Below are 15,638 nucleotides of genomic sequence, written 5' to 3'. Positions count from 1 at the left end.
AATGTGTAATCCATAGTCAGGTCACTATACAGTAGTTATTAAGTATGTTTGCTAAGCTAAATCTTCATTCAGGAAGTCTATTGGTAATAAAATGTTGAAATTTGGGTGAAAAATCACTTATTTTGTTATGGGTGGGGTGATAAAATTGCTCCCTGCTACATCTTTTTGTTAGAAAATTAGTATTTTGAAGCACTTCTGTAATGAAAACAGTGTAGTTTTGCTATCTGGGTGATTTTATGGAAGTTGTTACAAAATTGACTTCAGAATAATGAATTATTTATGAAAATCACATGCTAACATTCTTTTTCAGAATATCCGGAATGCGACATAGTGGCGCCTGTTAGAAAAAAGGGAACTTCAAAGTTTTAAATGACTTAAGAGTGGTGAAAATGCATCCATATAATTGGTAATTGTATATGCAACTTCATTTATTATTAGATATTAGAATACTAAACATTTAATATTCCCTTTAAAGAGAGGGAAATTGGAACTGTCATAATTCATTTGTTGTACTTTGTCTTCATTGATACGCCACGAAAAGCTGATATTTTGGAAGAATGGATGTATACAGCCTGTCTAGGTATAAAATTTCATTATTTCAATGCAACTGTTGGTGTTTACAGCAGATAATGTGTCAAGGGGGTCAATCTACAAGCATTGTTTACATATGAAGAAGAGTATTATTGTTACTTAAAAGTTAATAATGGTTTGTGTTTTCTTTAAACAGTGAATTTGAGTGATAATTAATTGGTGATATGTTGATGATGAATAATGTTGACCTTGGTCATTAAAAATATTTTTCAGATTTCAAAGAAATGCTGTACATTGGATATACACATGCCAGGTTTGAAGACTTATGTATAACTTGACAGGACCTGATGTAAGCACATTGGCCACTTTTGATGGGTGTTGCAGGTATATCAATACAAATGCATATTGTCAGGTTCAAAACTAATAGATTAATACTAGAAATAGTCTAGGGTGCTGTTTCGGTTAACTTTTCGACTTATTTTAGGGGCGGACATTTCTTCGCTCGGCACTAATATTTTTCCATTTTGCTCATATAATAACATAGAATGTCACAAATAAATTGCTTCTATGTCTGTTTCCCATATAAGAATGTTTTGTGTTTCATTTACAGGCATAGATAGCATAAAAGCTTCAAATAAATAGCATTTTAAGGATTCTGTCTTAAAATTTACTTGGTTTCAGGGCATGAATATCAATACATACTTAGAAATTGAAATCCATTGAAAAATGTAGCATAATTAAAGTTAGGTAGCCTCTGAATAGCCTCTTATTATGTGGTTAAGATGCAAAATAGTGATTAGAATTTATTGTTTTCTATTTGGTAATACATATTTACACACTCACAATGTATAATGCCATAGTTTTTAGACTTTATGACTATTTAATGCATAATTGAATGAGCATCATAATGGCCAAGGGTAGAATTATTTTGTAGAAAAAGTTTTATTGCTAAGTAAATGTTGATCTACTTTTTCACAATCATATAAGGCACAATTATAACACAGCTTTAGTGTCTCTGATGTGTCTATAAACAGTAAAAGCACTTATTCTGGTAGATAAATGTACACAAAGGGTGTGATTATGCACAACTTCAGTGAATTACCTCCCTTTATTTATTGAGAAACTTAGATAAGTGCATAAATTCTAGTTTCTGGCTACCTAAATGAGAAGAAAATACACAATACTATCCATTCCAAGTACATTTTGGTCTGAAGAGGTGATTTACATGGTAAAACACCTGAAAGAAGGTTTCAATTGTCATATTTGGCTCCAAATGAATGCAAAAATGACCAAAAGAATGGATGTAGAAGTCAGATTTTAGGCTATTACTGTGCTGTTAAGTCCAGTGGAACTTGGTTTTTCCATATATTGCATTTTTTAATATCCATGTGAGAGAGAGACAAAATATATATAAAGAATTTTGGCATTTTATTGACATTTTGGCTTGTATTTAAGACTATATAAGCAAATATTTGGAGTAAAAAAAATACAGCAGGGTCAGTTTTAAAATACCTAGTTACACCCAAAATGTTGCTATGTGTGTACAAATAATGTGTAATCCATAATCAGGTCACTATACAGTAGTTATTAAGTATGTTTGCTAAGCTAAATCTTCATTCAGGAAGTCTATTGGTAATAAAATGTTGAAATTTGGGTAAAAAATCACTTATTTTGTTATGGGTGGGGTGATAAAATTGCTCCCTGCTACATCCTTTTGTTAGAAAATTAGTATTTTGAAGCACTTCTGTAATGAAAACAGTGTAGGCTTGCTATCTGAGTGATTTTATGGAAGTTGTTACAAAATTGACTTCAGAATAATGAATTATGTATGAAAATCACATGCTAACATTCATTTTCAGAATATCCGGAATGCGACATAGTGGCACTTGTTAGAAAAAAGGGAACTTCAAAGTTTTAAATGACTTAAGAGTGGTGAAAATGCATCCATATAATTGGTAATTGTATATGCAACTTCATTTATTATTAGATATTAGAATACTAAACATTTAATATTCCCTTTAGGTCAGGGTAACGCATTGTAACACGGCCAGCGATTGGCTGAAAAAAAGTGCAGGGAAAACCGTATGAGTCAATTTATACATGAGGTGATTGGATGAAAGTGGGGTATTTTTAAGTATAAAAACTAATTTAAAAAGTAACACTACATTGTTTTCTGAAGAAAATGAAATATTTCATGAGTCTCTGTGATAATTTTGACTTGGATATTTGCATTTATAAAAAGTGTATGTCAGTCCTGTGATCAGCAGAAAATTTCAATGAAATGGGGGGTAATCCTCTTTGAAGTCATTTTGCAAAAAATTTGGTCGGCTACCCCTATATAACAGGAACATTTTTATGTGTCAGGCATTTCATTCTGCTAGAAAAATTACCTCTTTAGCATGAAAACTCAATTTTAAGGTAGGATTAGGGACCATTTCTTATAATGTAAGTCTATGGAGATATCAATGTGAGTGTCTGACCTAAAGAGAGGGAAATTGGAACTGTCATAATTCATTTGTTGTACTTTGTCTTCATTGATACGCCACGAAAAGCTGATATTTTGGAAGAATGGATGTATACAGCCTGTCTAGGTATAAAATTTCATTATTTCAATGCAACTGTTGGTGTTTACAGCAGATAATGTGTCAAGGGGGTCAATCTACAAGCATTGTTTACATATGAAGAAGAGTATTATTGTTACTTAAAAGTTAATAATGGTTTGTGTTTTCTTTAAACAGTGAATTTGAGTGATAATTAATTGGTGATATGTTGATGATGAATAATGTTGACCTTGGTCATTAAAAATATTTTTCAGATTTCAAAGAAATGCTGTACATTGGATATACACATGCCAGGTTTGAAGACTTATGTATAACTTGACAGGACCTGATGTAAGCACATTGGCCACTTTTGATGGGTGTTGCAGGTATATCAATACAAATGCATATTGTCAGGTTCAAAACTAATAGATTAATACTAGAAATAGTCTAGGGTGCTGTTTCGGTTAACTTTTCGACTTATTTTAGGGGCGGACATTTCTTCGCTCGGCACTAATATTTTTCCATTTTGCTCATATAATAACATAGAATGTCACAAATAAATTGCTTCTATGTCTGTTTCCCATATAAGAATGTTTTGTGTTTCATTTACAGGCATAGATAGCATAAAAGCTTCAAATAAATAGCATTTTAAGGATTCTGTCTTAAAATTTACTTGGTTTCAGGGCATGAATATCAATACATACTTAGAAATTGAAATCCATTGAAAAATGTAGCATAATTAAAGTTAGGTAGCCTCTGAATAGCCTCTTATTATGTGGTTAAGATGCAAAATAGTGATTAGAATTTATTGTTTTCTATTTGGTAATACATATTTACACACTCACAATGTATAATGCTATAGTTTTTAGACTTTATGACTATTTAATGCATAATTGAATGAGCATCATAATGGCCAAGGGTAGAATTATTTTGTAGAAAAAGTTTTATTGATAAGTAAATGTTGATCTACTTTTTCACAATCATATAAGGCACAATTATAACACAGCTTTAGTGTCTCTGATGTGTCTATAAACAGTAAAAGCACTTATTCTGGTAGATAAATGTACACAAAGGGTGTGATTATGCACAACTTCAGTGAATTACCTCCCTTTATTTATTGAGAAACTTAGATAAGTGCATAAATTCTAGTTTCTGGCTACCTAATTGAGAAGAAAATACACAATACTATCCATTCCAAGTACATTTTGGTCTGAAGAGGTGATTTACATGGTAAAACACCTGAAAGAAGGTTTCAATTGTCATATTTGGCTCCAAATGAATGCAAAAATGGCCAAAAAATGGGTGTAGAAGTCAGATTTTAGGCTATTACTGTGCTGTTAAGTCCAGTGGAACTTGGTTTTTCCATATATTGCATTTTTTAATATCCATGTGAGAGAGAGACAAAATATATATAAAGAATTTTGGCATTTTATTGACATTTTGGCTTGTATTTAAGACTATATAAGCAAATATTTGGAGTAAAAAAATACAGCAGGGGCAGTTTTAAAATACCTAGTTACACCCAAAATGTTGCTATGTGTGTACAAATAATGTGTAATCCATAGTCAGGTCACTATACAGTAGTTATTAAGTATGTTTGCTAAGCTAAATCTTCATTCAGGAAGTCTATTGGTAATAAAATGTTGAAATTTGGGTGAAAAATCACTTATTTTGTTATGGGTGGGGTGATAAAATTGCTCCCTGCTACATCCTTTTGTTAGAAAATTAGTATTTTGAAGCACTTCTGTAATGAAAACAGTGTATTTTTGCTATCTGAGTGATTTTATGGAAGTTGTTACAAAATTGACTTCAGAATAATGAATTATTTATGAAAATCACATGCTAACATTCATTTTCAGAATATCCGGAATGCGACATAGTGGCACTTGGTAGAAAAAAGGGAACTTCAAAGTTTTAAATGACTTAAGAGTGGTGAAAATGCATCCATATAATTGGTAATTGTATATGCAACTTCATTTATTATTAGATATTAGAATACTAAACATTTAATATTCCCTTTAGGTCAGGGTAACGTATTGTAACACGGCTAGCGATTGGCTGAAAAAAAGTGCAGGGAAAACCGTATGAGTCAATTTATACATGAGGTGATTGGATGAAAGTGGGGTATTTTTAAGTATAAAAACTAATTTAAAAAGTAACACTACATTGTTTTCTGAAGAAAATGAAATATTTCATGAGTCTCTGTGATAATTTTGACTTGGATATTTGCATTTATAAAAAGTGTATGTCAGTCCTGTGATCAGCAGAAAATTTCAATGAAATGGGGGGTAATCCTCTTTGAAGTCATTTTGCAAAAAATTTGGTCGGCTACCCCTATATAACAGGAACATTTTTATGTGTCAGGCATTTCATTCTGCTAGAAAAATTACCTCTTTAGCATGAAAACTCAATTTTAAGGTAGGATCAGGGACCATTTCTTATAATGTAAGTCTATGGAAATATCAATGTGAGTGTCTGACCTAAAGAGAGGGAAATTGGAACTGTCATAATTCATTTGTTGTACTTTGTCTTCATTGATACGCCACGAAAAGCTGATATTTTGGAAGAATGGATGTATACAGCCTGTCTTAGGTATAAAAATTCATTATTTCAATGCAACTGTTGGTGTTTACAGCAGATAATGTGTCAAGGGGGTCAATCTACAAGCATTGTTTACATATGAAGAAGAGTATTATTGTTACTTAAAAGTTAATAATGGTTTGTGTTTTCTTTAAAAAGTGAATTTGAGTGATAATTAATTGGTGATATGTTGATGATGAATAATGTTGACCTTGGTCATTAAAAATATTTTTCAGATTTCAAAGAAATGCTGTACATTGGATATACACATGCCAGGTTTGAAGACTTATGTATAACTTGACAGGACCTGATGTAAGCACATTGGCCACTTTTGATGGGTGTTGCAGGTATATCAATACAAATGCATATTGTCAGGTTCAAAACTAATAGATTAATACTAGAAATAGTCTATGGTGCTGTTTCGGTTAACTTTTCGACTTATTTTAGGGGCGGACATTTCTTCGCTCGGCACTAATATTTTTCCATTTTGCTCATATAATAACATAGAATGTCACAAATAAATTGCTTCTATGTCTGTTTCCCATATAAGAATGTTTTGTGTTTCATTTACAGGCATAGATAGCATAAAAGCTTCAAATAAATAGCATTTTAAGGATTCTGTCTTAAAATTTACTTGGTTTCAGGGCATGAATATCAATACATACTTAGAAATTGAAATCCATTGAAAAATGTAGCATAATTAAAGTTAGGTAGCCTCTGAATAGCCTCTTATTATGTGGTTAAGATGCAAAATAGTGATTAGAATTTATTGTTTTCTATTTGGTAATACATATTTACACACTCACAATGTATAATGCTATAGTTTTTAGACTTTATGACTATTTAATGCATAATTGAATGAGCATCATAATGGCCAAGGGTAGAATTATTTTGTAGAAAAAGTTTTATTGCTAAGTAAAAGTTGATCTACTTTTTCACAATCATATTAGGCACAATTATAACACAGCTTTAGTGTCTCTGATGTGTCTATAAACAGAAAAAGCACTTATTCTGGTAGATAAATGTACACAAAGGGTGTGATTATGCACAACTTCAGTGAATTACCTCCCTTTATTTATTGAGAAACTTAGATAAGTGCATAAATTCTAGTTTCTGGCTACCTAAATGAGAAGAAAATAAACAATACTATCCATTCCAAGTACATTTTGGTCTGAAGAGGTGATTTACATGGTAAAACACCTGAAAGAAGGTTTCAATTGTCATATTTGGCTCCAAATGAATGCAAAAATGGCCAAAAAATGGGTGTAGAAGTCAGATTTTAGGCTATTACTGTGCTGTTAAGTCCAGTGGAACTTGGTTTTTCCATATATTGCATTTTTTAATATCCATGTGAGAGAGAGACAAAATATATATAAAGAATTTTGGCATTTTATTGACATTTTGGCTTGTATTTAAGACTATATAAGCAAATATTTGGAGTAAAAAAATACAGCAGGGGCAGTTTTAAAATACCTAGTTACACCCAAAATGTTGCTATGTGTGTACAAATAATGTGTAATCCATAGTCAGGTCACTATACAGTAGTTATTAAGTATGTTTGCTAAGCTAAATCTTCATTCAGGAAGTCTATTGGTAATAAAATGTTGAAATTTGGGTGAAAAATCACTTATTTTGTTATGGGTGGGGTGATAAAATTGCTCCCTGCTACATCCTTTTGTTAGAAAATTAGTATTTTGAAGCACTTCTGTAATGAAAACAGTGTAGTTTTGCTATCTGAGTGATTTTATGGAAGTTGTTACAAAATTGACTTCAGAATAATGAATTATTATGAAAATCACATGCTAACATTCATTTTCAGAATATCCGGAATGCGACATAGTGGCGCTTGTTAGAAAAAAGGGAACTTCAAAGTTTTAAATGACTTAAGAGTGGTGAAAATGCATCCATATAATTGGTAATTGTATATGCAACTTCATTTATTATTAGATATTAGAATACTAAACATTTAATATTCCCTTTAGGTCAGGGTAACGCATTGTAACACGGCCAGCGATTGGCTGAAAAAAAGTGCAGGGAAAACCGTATGAGTCAATTTATACATGAGGTGATTGGATGAATGTGGGGTATTTTTAAGTATAAAAACTAATTTAAAAAGTAACACTACATTGTTTTCTGAAGAAAATGAAATATTTCATGAGTCTCTGTGATAATTTTGACTTGGATATTTGCATTTATAAAAAGTGTATGTCAGTCCTGTGATCAGCAGAAAATTTCAATGAAATGGGGGGTAATCCTCTTTGAAGTCATTTTGCAAAAAATTTGGTCGGCTACCCCTATATAACAGGAACATTTTTATGTGTCAGGCATTTCATTCTGCTAGAAAAATTACCTCTCTAGCATGAAAACTCAATTTTAAGGTAGGATCAGGGACCATTTCTTATAATGTAAGTCTATGGAAATATCAATGTGAGTGTCTGACCTAAAGAGAGGGAAATTGGAACTGTCATAATTCATTTGTTGTACTTTGTCTTCATTGATACGCCACGAAAAGCTGATATTTTGGAAGAATGGATGTATACAGCCTGTCTAGGTATAAAATTTCATTATTTCAATGCAACTGTTGGTGTTTACAGCAGATAATGTGTCAAGGGGGTCAATCTACAAGCATTGTTTACATATGAAGAAGAGTATTATTGTTACTTAAAAGTTAATAATGGTTTGTGTTTTCTTTAAACAGTGAATTTGAGTGATAATTAATTGGTGATATGTTGATGATGAATAATGTTGACCTTGGTCATTAAAAATATTTTTCAGATTTCAAAGAAATGCTGTACATTGGATATACACATGCCAGGTTTGAAGACTTATGTATAACTTGACAGGACCTGATGTAAGCACATTGGCCACTTTTGATGGGTGTTGCAGGTATATCAATACAAATGCATATTGTCAGGTTCAAAACTAATAGATTAATACTAGAAATAGTCTAGGGTGCTGTTTCGGTTAACTTTTCGACTTATTTTAGGGGCGGACATTTCTTCGCTCGGCACTAATATTTTTCCATTTTGCTCATATAATAACATAGAATGTCACAAATAAATTGCTTCTATGTCTGTTTCCCATATAAGAATGTTTTGTGTTTCATTTACAGGCATAGATAGCATAAAAGCTTCAAATAAATAGCATTTTAAGGATTCTGTCTTAAAATTTACTTGGTTTCAGGGCATGAATATCAATACATACTTAGAAATTGAAATCCATTGAAAAATGTAGCATAATTAAAGTTAGGTAGCCTCTGAATAGCCTCTTATTATGTGGTTAAGATGCAAAATAGTGATTAGAATTTATTGTTTTCTATTTGGTAATACATATTTACACACTCACAATGTATAATGCCATAGTTTTTAGACTTTATGACTATTTAATGCATAATTGAATGAGCATCATAATGGCCAAGGGTAGAATTATTTTGTAGAAAAAGTTTTATTGATAAGTAAAAGTTGATCTACTTTTTCACAATCATATTAGGCACAATTATAACACAGCTTTAGTGTCTCTGATGTGTCTATAAACAGAAAAAGCACTAATTCTGGTAGATAAATGTACACAAAGGGTGTGATTATGCACAACTTCAGTGAATTACCTCCCTTTATTTATTGAGAAACTTAGATAAGTGCATAAATTCTAGTTTCTGGCTACCTAATTGAGAAGAAAATACACAATACTATCCATTCCAAGTACATTTTGGTCTGAAGAGGTGATTTACATGGTAAAACACCTGAAAGAAGGTTCAATTGTCATATTTGGCTCCAAATGAATGCAAAAATGGCCAAAAAAATGGGTGTAAAAGTCAGATTTTAGGCTATTACTGTGCTGTTAAGTCCAGTGGAACTTGGTTTTTCCATATATTGCATTTTTTAATATCCATGTGAGAGAGAGACAAAATATATATAAAGAATTTTGGCATTTTATTGACATTTTGGCTTGTATTTAAGACTATATAAGCAAATATTTGGAGTAAAAAAATACAGCAGGGGCAGTTTTAAAATACCTAGTTACACCCAAAATGTTGCTATGTGTGTACAAATAATGTGTAATCCATAGTCAGGTCACTATACAGTAGTTATTAAGTATGTTTGCTAAGCTAAATCTTCATTCAGGAAGTCTATTGGTAATAAAATGTTGAAATTTGGGTGAAAAATCACTTATTTTGTTATGGGTGGGGTGATAAAATTGCTCCCTGCTACATCCTTTTGTTAGAAAATTAGTATTTTGAAGCACTTCTGTAATGAAAACAGTGTAGTTTTGCTATCTGAGTGATTTTATGGAAGTTGTTACAAAATTGACTTCAGAATAATGAATTATTTATGAAAATCACATGCTAACATTCTTTTTCAGAATATCCGGAATGCGACATAGTGGCGCCTGTTAGAAAAAAGGGAACTTCAAAGTTTTAAATGACTTAAGAGTGGTGAAAATGCATCCATATAATTGGTAATTGTATATGCAACTTCATTTATTATTAGATATTAGAATACTAAACATTTAATATTCCCTTTAGGTCAGGGTAACGCATTGTAACACGGCCAGCGATTGGCTGAAAAAAAGTGCAGGGAAAACCGTATGAGTCAATTTATACATGAGGTGATTGGATGAATGTGGGGTATTTTTAAGTATAAAAACTAATTTAAAAAGTAACACTACATTGTTTTCTGAAGAAAATGAAATATTTCATGAGTCTCTGTGATAATTTTGACTTGGATATTTGCATTTATAAAAAGTGTATGTCAGTCCTGTGATCAGCAGAAAATTTCAATGAAATGGGGGGTAATCCTCTTTGAAGTCATTTTGCAAAAAATTTGGTCGGCTACCCCTATATAACAGGAACATTTTTATGTGTCAGGCATTTCATTCTGCTAGAAAAATTACCTCTCTAGCATGAAAACTCAATTTTAAGGTAGGATCAGGGACCATTTCTTATAATGTAAGTCTATGGAAATATCAATGTGAGTGTCTGACCTAAAGAGAGGGAAATTGGAACTGCCATAATTCATTTGTTGTACTTTGTCTTCATTGATACGCCACGAAAAGCTGATATTTTGGAAGAATGGATGTATACAGCCTGTCTAGGTATAAAATTTCATTATTTCAATGCAACTGTTGGTGTTTACAGCAGATAATGTGTCAAGGGGGTCAATCTACAAGCATTGTTTACATATGAAGAAGAGTATTATTGTTACTTAAAAGTTAATAATGGTTTGTGTTTTCTTTAAACAGTGAATTTGAGTGATAATTAATTGGTGATATGTTGATGATGAATAATGTTGACCTTGGTCATTAAAAATATTTTTCAGATTTCAAAGAAATGCTGTACATTGGATATACACATGCCAGGTTTGAAGACTTATGTATAACTTGACAGGACCTGATGTAAGCACATTGGCCACTTTTGATGGGTGTTGCAGGTATATCAATACAAATGCATATTGTCAGGTTCAAAACTAATAGATTAATACTAGAAATAGTCTAGGGTGCTGTTTCGGTTAACTTTTCGACTTATTTTAGGGGCGGACATTTCTTCGCTCGGCACTAATATTTTTCCATTTTGCTCATATAATAACATAGAATGTCACAAATAAATTGCTTCTATGTCTGTTTCCCATATAAGAATGTTTTGTGTTTCATTTACAGGCATAGATAGCATAAAAGCTTCAAATAAATAGCATTTTAAGGATTCTGTCTTAAAATTTACTTGGTTTCAGGGCATGAATATCAATACATACTTAGAAATTGAAATCCATTGAAAAATGTAGCATAATTAAAGTTAGGTAGCCTCTGAATAGCCTCTTATTATGTGGTTAAGATGCAAAATAGTGATTAGAATTTATTGTTTTCTATTTGGTAATACATATTTACACACTCACAATGTATAATGCCATAGTTTTTAGACTTTATGACTATTTAATGCATAATTGAATGAGCATCATAATGGCCAAGGGTAGAATTATTTTGTAGAAAAAGTTTTATTGCTAAGTAAATGTTGATCTACTTTTTCACAATCATATAAGGCACAATTATAACACAGCTTTAGTGTCTCTGATGTGTCTATAAACAGAAAAAGCACTAATTCTGGTAGATAAATGTACACAAAGGGTGTGATTATGCACAACTTCAGTGAATTACCTCCCTTTATTTATTGAGAAACTTAGATAAGTGCATAAATTCTAGTTTCTGGCTACCTAATTGAGAAGAAAATACACAATACTATCCATTCCAAGTACATTTTGGTCTGAAGAGGTGATTTACATGGTAAAACACCTGAAAGAAGGTTCAATTGTCATATTTGGCTCCAAATGAATGCAAAAATGGCCAAAAAAATGGGTGTAAAAGTCAGATTTTAGGCTATTACTGTGCTGTTAAGTCCAGTGGAACTTGGTTTTTCCATATATTGCATTTTTTAATATCCATGTGAGAGAGAGACAAAATATATATAAAGAATTTTGGCATTTTATTGACATTTTGGCTTGTATTTAAGACTAAATAAGCAAATATTTGGAGTAAAAAAATACAGCAGGGTCAGTTTTAAAATACCTAGTTACACCCAAAATGTTGCTATGTGTGTACAAATAATGTGTAATCCATAGTCAGGTCACTATACAGTAGTTATTAAGTATGTTTGCTAAGCTAAATCTTCATTCAGGAAGTCTATTGGTAATAAAATGTTGAAATTTGGGTGAAAAATCACTTCTTTTGTTATGGGTGGGGTGATAAAATTGCTCCCTGCTACATCCTTTTGTTAGAAAATTAGTATTTTGAAGCACTTCTGTAATGAAAACAGTGTAGTTTTGCTATCTGAGTGATTTTATGGAAGGTGTTACAAAATTGACTTCAGAATAATGAATTATTTATGAAAATCACATGCTAACATTCTTTTTCAGAATATCCGGAATGCGACATAGTGGCGCCTGTTAGAAAAAAGGGAACTTCAAAGTTTTAAATGACTTAAGAGTGGTGAAAATGCATCCATATAATTGGTAATTGTATATGCAACTTCATTTATTATTAGATATTAGAATACTAAACATTTAATATTCCCTTTAGGTCAGGGTAACGCATTGTAACACGGCCAGCGATTGGCTGAAAAAAAGTGCAGGGAAAACCGTATGAGTCAATTTATACATGAGGTGATTGGATGAATGTGGGGTATTTTTAAGTATAAAAACTAATTTAAAAAGTAACACTACATTGTTTTCTGAAGAAAATGAAATATTTCATGAGTCTCTGTGATAATTTTGACTTGGATATTTGCATTTATAAAAAGTGTATGTCAGTCCTGTGATCAGCAGAAAATTTCAATGAAATGGGGGGGGAAACAATCAATTAGGCACAATTATAACACAGCTTTAGTGTCTCTGATGTGTCTATAAACAGAAAAAGCACTTATTCAGGTAGATTAATGTACACAAAGGGTGTGATTATAATGCACAACTTCAGTGAATTACCTCCCTTTATTTATTGAGAAACTTAGATAAGTGCATAAATTCTAGTTTCTGGCTACCTTAATAAGAAGAAAATATACAATACTAGTCATTCCAAGTACATTTTGGTCTGAAGAGGTGATTTACATGGTAAAACACCTGAAAGAAGGTTTCAATTGTCATATTTGGCTCCAAATGAATGCAAAAATGGCCAAAAAAATGGGTGTAGAAGTCAGATTTTAGGCTATTACTGTGCTGTTAAGTCCAGTGGAACTTGGTTTTTCCATATATTGCATTCTTTAATATCCATGTGAGAGAGAGACAAAATATATATAAAGATTTTTGGCATTTTATAGACATTTTGGCTTGTATTTAAGACTATATAAGCAAATATTTGGAGTAGAAAAATACAGCAGGGGCAGTTTTAAAATACCTAGTTACACCCAAAATGTTGCTATGTGTGTACAAATAATGTGTAATCCATAATCAGGTCACTATACAGTAGTTATTTAGTATGTTTGCTAAGGTAAATCTTCATTCAGGAAGTCTATTGGTAATAAAATGTTGAAATTTGGGTGAAAAATCACTTATTTTGTTATGGGTGGGGTGATAAAATTGCTCCCTGCTACATCCTTTTGTTAGAAAATTAGTATTTTGAAGCACTTCTGTAATGAAACAGTGTAGTTTTGCTATCTGAGTGATTTTATGGAAGTTGTTACAAAATTGACTTCAGAATAATGAATTATGTATGAAAATCACATGCTAACATTCATTTTCAGAATATCCGGAATGCGACATAACGGCGCTTGTTAGAAAAAAGGGAACTTCAAAATTTTAAAAAATCTTAAGAGTGGTGAAAATGCATCCATATAATTGGTAATTGTATATGCAACTTCATTTATTATTAGATATTAGAATACTAAACATTTAATATTCCCTTTAGGTCAGGGTAACGCATTGTAACACGGCCAGCGATTGGCTGAAAAAAAGTGTTGAGAAAACCGTATGAGTCAATTTATACATGAGGTGATTGGATGAAAGTGGGGTATTTTTAAGTATAAAAACTAATTTAAAAAGTAACACTACATTGTTTTCTGAAGAAAATGAAATATTTCATGAGTCTCTGTGATAATTTTGACTTGGATATTTGCATTTATAAAAAGTGTATGTCAGTCCTGTGATCAGCAGAAAATTTCAATGAAATGGGGGGTAATCCTCTTTGAAGTCATTTTGCAAAAAATTTGGTTGGCTACCCCTATATAACAGGAACATTTTTATGTGTCAGGCATTTCATTCTGCTAGAAAAATTACCTCTTTAGCATGAAAACTCAATTTTAAGGTAGGATTAGGGACCATTTCTTATAATGTAAGTCTATGGAAATATCAATGTGAGTGTCTGACCTTATAGGTAGAGGTCTGTTCGATTGCGAAAAGTGTTTGAAAAAGATGTCAGAATAGATATAAAAACACAATAATGATATTTTCAAGATGTTTCTAACAGCTTTTCAATAAATACACGAATAAAAAAATAAATATGACAGATCGCCTTTTTGATACTTTTGTGGCCGATTGGTTTTCTCTTCTGAGCTGTTGTAGTCATTATATTCTTTTCTCGAACTGGACAGAAGACTAACTTACAGTTGCAAAATTATCCGTGGAATTAGTATACAGTATCTACTTAATCTTTGTTTTATTATAAATTCCTATTCAAATCAAATTTCGTTTTGATTAAAATCAAATAAAAAAATATTAATTAATATTGTTTAATTCTAAGATGACAATTAATTGGGAAAACATTGCGTGTAAAAATAAACTAAAATAAAACTATAATTGAAGACGAAATAAATGTTCTGTTTGCGGTTAGCATGGTGAGTAGTAGTTTATCCCATGCAAGTTAACAAGTTTGACTTCGCCCGAGTATCTTTTTAAAGATACTTCTTGTTTTACTTTATGGAAGATTTTAAATAACATGGCACAAATAAACACCATCATGAGACTATGCGCTTATGATATGCATGGCATAATATCAAATGGCTGGTAAAAGGTCAAGAAGTACACATTCATGTTCACTGCAGAAAAGGATTTAGCTGTCCTTTAGACTGTCTTGTTTAAATTAATTTATGTACAGATACACCCTTCTATCCATAGCTTCAAGTAAAAATTTAGCAACATGCAAATAATAATAATTGACAGCATATACTAACTCACTTACTTCATACATATGTTCAAAATAAGGATTTCTATCTTTACATCTTGATTACAGATTCTCTCGTAAATGCAGTTCAAAAGTTTAAATGAAAATGAGTCTCATCTTCCACAACATTAACTGGACAAAAGTGACAAAATATTTTGTTTACATTTAAAACGACATTTCTTCCCGTTTCTATCTTTAATGGAAGAATACCACATCGGTATTGAGCTAAATAAGACCGTTCAATCTTAATAAATGGCGTAAGCAAATTATTTTCAGCATTATAATGTTGTTTAAATTCAAAATATGTTCTAAGTTTAGAAACATTCATGACATTATATCACCAATCCGTTTTAT

General features: G+C 31.4%; 1 long non-coding RNA gene across 3 annotated transcripts; it reads left to right on the top strand.

The window, feature by feature from the left end:
• The first annotated feature begins 286 nt into the window (after positions 1–286).
• LOC132748612 (uncharacterized) lies at positions 287–13,929 on the top strand. 3 transcript variants are annotated; one of them, XR_009628290.1, is made up of 11 exons: positions 287–406; positions 805–915; positions 2,391–2,486; positions 3,347–3,457; positions 4,931–5,026; positions 5,888–5,998; positions 7,471–7,566; positions 8,427–8,537; positions 10,011–10,106; positions 10,967–11,077; positions 13,870–13,929. It is a non-coding gene; the product is annotated as an uncharacterized LOC132748612 (long non-coding RNA). The 3 variants fall into 3 exon arrangements; XR_009628289.1 differs by lacking the exon at positions 13,870–13,929 and adding an exon at positions 12,551–12,780; XR_009628291.1 differs by lacking the exons at positions 287–406; positions 805–915; positions 2,391–2,486; positions 13,870–13,929 and adding exons at positions 2,539–3,122; positions 12,551–12,778.
• Positions 13,930–15,638: the final 1,709 nt, after the last annotated feature.

This window comes from Ruditapes philippinarum, unplaced genomic scaffold, assembly GCF_026571515.1.
Source record: "Ruditapes philippinarum isolate M1 unplaced genomic scaffold, ASM2657151v2 ctg16903_1_1_1_1, whole genome shotgun sequence".
Taxonomy (NCBI): domain Eukaryota; kingdom Metazoa; phylum Mollusca; class Bivalvia; order Venerida; family Veneridae; genus Ruditapes; species Ruditapes philippinarum.
Note: the sequence above shows the minus strand (reverse complement) of the source record. Positions and strands in the feature narration are given on the sequence as shown.